Below are 6,635 nucleotides of genomic sequence, written 5' to 3'. Positions count from 1 at the left end.
TTTAGGTCAAAGAGTCTTCATCAGAACCTTTAACTCATTTACTGTAAACCATAAGCCCACCTCGTCTGTGCCATATGTGTAGGAAGGAACTGCAGACGCTGGTTTACACGGACGATGGACACAAAAAGCTGGAGTTACTCAGTGGGTCAGGCAGCATCTTTAGAGAAAAGGAATAGGTGATGGTTCAGGGAAGAAGGGTCACCTATCCATGTTCTCCAGAGATGCTGCCTGACCCGCTGTGTTACTCTAGATTTTTGTGTCTATTGTCTATGCCAAATGTTCCACTGCAAATGGTTTAAGTTCAGCAAAAGAACCATGGATTTTTACTGGAGTGGAGATGTGCCCTCTCTTCAATGTACACAATCTCTACTAATGAAATTGCCAGCAGTTGATTTTGATACTGATGTGTTATGTTATGATATGATTACTGTTACTCAGCAATTGTCCAACAGACAATTCGTAACATTTTTTTTTGTTTTGTATTTTGTTTTCTTCTGCATTTGTCAAAAAATCAAGTTGAAAATCTCAACTCTTTAAATAACTTAGCCAATGACCCTGTCTAAATGTGGAAGTATGTGCCGACTATCTCAAGCAAAGCAAATATGTTGAAATAAGGTCTTAATCTGAGTGTATAAATACTTGGCATTATATCAGTTACAGTGGAAATTACTAAAATAGCAAACTGCACTGAATGTTTTTTCCAACTATTTACAGTACCTGAATAACAAAGTCAGATTACAGATTAAAATGTTTAGGAAGGAACTGCAGATGCTGGTTTAAACCGAAGACAAACAGAAAAAGCTGGAGTAACTCAGCGGGTCAGACAGCATGTATAGTAAGAACTGCAGATGCTCGTTTAAACCAGATAGTCACAAAAAGCTGGAGTAACTCAGCGGGACAGGCAACATCTCCGGAGGGAAGGAACGGGTGACGTTTCCGGTCAAGACCCTTCCTCAGAATAGGTGACTGAATTCAGACTGAAAAGACCGAGGAAGTGTCTTGACCCGAAATGTCATCTATCCCTTTTCTCCAGAGCTGCTGTCTGACCCACGGAGTTAATCTAGCTTTTTCTGTCTATCTTCAGATTATGAATATATGTTTGTGCTAAATGTATTCTTAAACAAACTGGTTTAGAAATGGATTAGCATTCACATGGGATTGAGTTGAGAAATAAAAACTGGTTAATGTTAGTGACCAATAAGCGCCACAGCGTGTTTTCTGGTCGTATTTTCATACCATGTAAATTGCCAAGAATAACTGCAAAAATCTCAGAAGAAAGCAGCCGGAAACACATCTGCAAAAAAATATAATCCTACGCTGTTGAATTTAAGGCAGTTAATCACATCCCTATAGATTGATGGACAAACAATAGATGTTAATACATGGCTTTTCAAGTGTGTGAGGTGTGTGTAGTTCTGATGAATCCCTCTACAGAACATATTTCTTTATCAAAAAGCAAAGCGCGTCCACAAATTGCAGATAGTTGTGGACGCAGCCCAGACTGTCACACATACCAACCTCCCTTCCTTTGACTCCATTTGTACCTCACGCTGCCTCGGCTAGGCCAGCAGCATAATCACGAATGAGTACCCTGCCTGGCCACTCCATCTTCTCCCCTCGCCATTTGGACAAAATGTAGAGAAGTGTGAAAACGTACACCTCCAGATTCAGGGACAGTTTCTTCCCAGCTGTTATCAGACAACTGAACCATCGTTCCACAACTAGTGAGCAGTCCTGGACCACTACGCACCTCATTTGGAGACCCACGGACTATCTTTAATCAGACTTTACTAACTTTATCTTGCACTAAATGTTATTCTCTTATGATGCATCTGTACACTGTGAATGGCTAGATTGTAATCATGTATTGTCTTTCCGCTGACTGGTTAGCATGCAACAAAAGCTTTTTGCTGTACCTCGGTACATGTAAAACTAAACTAAACTAAACTCAACTAAACTGGAAGAACTCAGCGGGTCAGTCCTCATCTCTGAAGCACAAATATAGGGGACATTTCAGGTCGCGACCCTTCTTTAGACTGATTGTAATACGGGGAAGGAAAGATATCTGGAAAAAAAGGTGGGGGCAGAAACCTGGGAAGTGGTGGGGCCAGAACAAAACCTGACAGGCAATAGCAGATGATTATAGATGAGGAGGACTTGATCGTCAGATGGGTGGTCATATATACGCATACACACACGCACACATAGATACACATAAAAACAATAATAGTGCAATAATGACAATAATAGTCCAGAGCTTATTTGGAGGTTGTGGTGTTTAATAGCCAGATGGCTGTACAGAAGAAGCTGTTCCAGATCCTGGATGTTACAGTTTTCGGGCTCCTGTACCTTCTTCCCGATGGCAGGGGCGAAATGAGTGTGTGGCCAGGGTGGTGTGGGTCTCTGATGACACTGGCTGCATTTTTGAGGCAGCAACTCCTGTAAATCCCTTCGATGGTTGGGAGGTCAGAGCCAGTGATGGTCTGGGCAGTGTTCGCTACGTTTTGACAAGATTCCAGCATCTGCAGTTTTTCAGTGTCTTTGGTGATTGAATAGGCTGAGTGCATTTTGTAGACGGTACAGGCTACAGGCATTGTATAATAATGGACACAAAGTGCTGGAGTAACTCAGCAGATCAGGCAGCATCTCAGGAGAACATGAATAGGTACGGTTTTGGGTTTGGATGCGAGAAGCGTGCAGACCTGAAACAGTGGCGCGGTGGTCAAGTTGCTACCTTACAGCACCAGAGACCCGGTTTCATTCCCGACTACGGGTGCTGTTTTCACAGAGTTTGTACGTTCTCCCTGTGATTGTGTGTGATTTATCAAAGTGCTCCGGTTCCCCCCCACACTCCAAAGATGCACAGGTTTGTAGATTAATTGGCTTCGGTAAAAATTGTACATTGTCCCTTGTGTGTAGGATAGTGCTAGCAAATGGGGGTGATTGCTAGTCGGCGTGGACTCGGCGGGACGAAGGGTCCGTTTCCACGCTGTACCTCTAAAGGCTAAAGTCACGTATTCATGTTCTTCAGAAATGCTGACTGACTTGCTGAGTGACTCCAGCACTTTAGGCCTTTTTTTTGTTGTAAACCAGCATCTGGAGTTCCTTGTTTCTATATTGTACAATGTTGGTGGAAGGAACCAATGTGAAGGATGGCTGAATGGATGCAAGTCAAGCAAGCTACTTAGTTCTGGAGAGTGATGAGCTTTTGAGTGTAATTGGAGTTATATTCATCCAGGCAAGTGTAGACTGATAGAAATAAGTGAAACTTTGGGGCACGGTACGAATCTTTGAGGATGTAACCAGGAAAATTGACAGGGGAGAGCCGGTGGATGTGGTGTACCTTGACTTTCAGAAAGCCTTTGACAAGGTTCCACATAGGAGATTAGTGGGCAAAATTAGAGCACATGGTATTGGAGGTAGGGTACTGACATGGATAGAAAATTGGTTGACAGACAGAAAGCAAAGAGTGGGGATAAATGGGTCCATTTCAGAATGGCAGGCAGTAACCCGTGGGGTACCGCAGCTATTTACAATATACATTAATGACTTGGATGAAGGGATTAAAAGTACCATTAGCAAATTTGCAGATGATACAAAGCTGGGTGGTAGTGTGAACTGTGAGGAAGATGCTATGAGGTTGCAGGGTGACTTGGACAGGTTGTGTGAGTGGGCGGATGCATGGCAGATGCAGTTTAATGTGGATAAGTGTGAGGTTATCCACTTTGGTGGTAAGAATAGGAAGGCAGAGTATTATCTGAATGGTGTCAAGTTAGGAACAGGGGATGTACAACGAGATCTGGGTGTCCTAGTGCATCAGTCACTGAAAGGAAGCATGCAGGTACAGCAGGCAGTGAAGAAAGCCAATGGAATGTTGGCCTTCATAACAAGAGGAGTTGAGTATAGGAGCAAAGAGGTCCTTCTGCAGTTGTACAGGGCCCTAGTGAGACCGCACCTGGAATACTATGTGCAGTTTTGGTCTCCAAATTTGAGGAAGGATATTCTTGCTATTGAGGGCGAGCAGCGTAGGTTTACTAGGTTAATTCCCGGAATGGCAGGACTATCATATGTTGAAAGACTGGAGCGACTAGGCTTGTATACACTGGAATTTAGAAGGACGAGAGGAGATCTTATCGAAACGCATAAGATTATTAAGGGGTTGGACACGTTAGAGGCAGGAAACATGTTTCCAATGTTGGGGGAGTCCAGAACAAGGGGCCACAGTTTAAGAATAAGGGGTAGGCCATTTAGAACTGAGATGAGGAAAAGCTTTTTCAGTCAGAGAGTTGTGAATCTGTGGAATTCTCTGCCTCAGAAGGCAGTGGAGGCCAATTCTCTGAATGCATTCAAGAGAGAGCTGGATAGAGCTCTTAAGGATAGTGGAGTCAGGGGGTATGGGGAGAAGGCAGGAACGGGGTACTGATTGAGAATGATCAGCCATGATCACATTGAATGGCGGTGCTGGCTCGAAGGGCCGAATGGCCTCCTCCTGCACCTATTGTCTATTGACTTGTCTATTGAATCATAATTAGGTATTGGCATTCCATTGACTAAATAGTTGCACTTCCAACAATTCACAATGACATCTTAAATCTTTCCATTAGAATCCTCTGAGTAATCTATTTATGTAATAAATAGATACAGTTTTGTAGGATCAGTAAACTTTCCGTGTGTACTGTGTAACACATAGTTGAGTATTGGCTTGCAGTCAATGTAACTTCTGTCAATAAAGATGTGAAGCAAATTTGTTGGAGCAGATGGTATTTGTGGGGGCAAGACTGAACAAAAACAAGTTCATTCTTAGGTTGGTCAGTGACGCACATAGTCATTCACGTCTTTACAATGTACGCACCAGAGATGGTCTGTTACCCAACCTATTATTATTGTATGTTAAGGTCAGGTTTATACAGTTTGTTCTCAAACAAATCACTGCATATGAAAGCAATTATAGCGGGGAAAAAATGAATTGGCAAGCTTTCTGTTTCCAATGGTAGTATTACATTTTTAATACCGAACATCTAAAGGGCTGCCACCAACTCAGTCTCGGGTCTGTGCTTCTAACACAGGCCTTTCCTAATTAAGAACATCCTTAGAACGTCTGCAAAGTTCTGGTGAGAAGCACTGGGTGGATAAAACAAAAGAGCGAAAGTACTCCAGTCTCAAACCTTTAATAAATCCACCTGTTTGGGAATGATGATTCTTGAAGTCTTTCAGTCATCACTCAGAAAGAAATGAAGAAAGTAGGAAGAGATAAACAATAAATTAAAACTGCAAAATCCTGTTTGCTGTTCACAGTGGAAATCCTATTTTTGAAAATAGTGCTTTGACTTTTAAAAGTTTGAACCAAAGGCAGTAGTTTCCTGGAAGAATTTAATAACACAGAATATGAAAGAACTGCCTTGTATTGAACAAAACACAAAGTGCTGGGGGAACTTAGTAGATCAGACAGCATCTGTGGAGGGAATGCACAGACAAGGTTTCCTCTTTAGAAATGTCCTGACCTGAAAGGTCCTGTTGAAGGAGGGTTCTGACCAGAAACGTTGTCTTTCCATTCCCTCCACAGATGCTGCCAGATCCGCTGAGTTTCTCCAAGACTTTGCATTTGCTCAAGATTCCAACAATTGCAGTTCCCTGTGTCTGCCTTTTACAGACTATTTTTCACCTCCTCAATAACGTCTGAAAACGTTGAATGCCACTGAATTACCTACGATAAATCATTTTAGTTTAGTTTGGAGTGAGGAAACAGGCCCTTCGGCCCACTGAATTCACGCCGACCAGTGAACCCCACACACTAACACTATCCTACACACACTGGGCAAAATTTTACATTTATAATGTAACCAATTAACGTTCAAACCTGTACATCTTTGGAGTGTGGGAGGAAACCGGAACTTCCCGGAGAAAACCCACATGGTCACAGGGAGAAACATAGAAACATAGAAAATAGGTGCAGGAGTAGGCCATTCCGCCCTTCGAGCCTGCACCGCCATTCAATATGATCATGGCTGTATGTACGTACAAACTTTGTGTACACAGTAGTGAGGATCGAACCCGGGTATCTGGTGCTGTAAGGCAGCAACTCTACCGCTGCGCCACCATGCCGCACCAACTTTGCTGTTGTTATTTCTGCAAAACAATTGCTAAATCCTTCAGGATAAGGTTGCAAAAGCCTCAGATGACTGGTGAACTGGTGTCGATGTTGAAGGGGAGATGAATATGGCTCAGGCGAACTCCCTGCTGTGTGAAGAATCCCATGAAATTCCTTTCACATCTAGTTAAAGAGGCAAACTAGGCATCAGGGACCTACCTTGTTGGGGGTAGTTGGGGATCGATAATAATTAGAGAATTTGGATTAATATCTTACACAGTAATCAGTCGGGGTTCAGCATTCAACTTGTGCCAGATCAGTCTCCAAGAAATTGCAGAGTTGTGGAGGTAGCCCAGCCCATCACACAGAGAAGCCTCCCCACCATTGACTCTATCTATACCCCACACTGCCTTGGGAGGCCGCCAATGCAATCAAGGAATTTTTATTCATCCTGGTCATTCCCTTTTCTCCCTTCTCCCGTTGGGTGTAAGATACAAAAGTTTGAAAGAACGTACCACCAGATTGTGGAACAGCTTCGTCTCCGCCT

Source organism: Rhinoraja longicauda, chromosome 28, assembly GCF_053455715.1.
Source record: "Rhinoraja longicauda isolate Sanriku21f chromosome 28, sRhiLon1.1, whole genome shotgun sequence".
Lineage (NCBI taxonomy): Eukaryota > Metazoa > Chordata > Chondrichthyes > Rajiformes > Arhynchobatidae > Rhinoraja > Rhinoraja longicauda.
Note: the sequence above shows the minus strand (reverse complement) of the source record.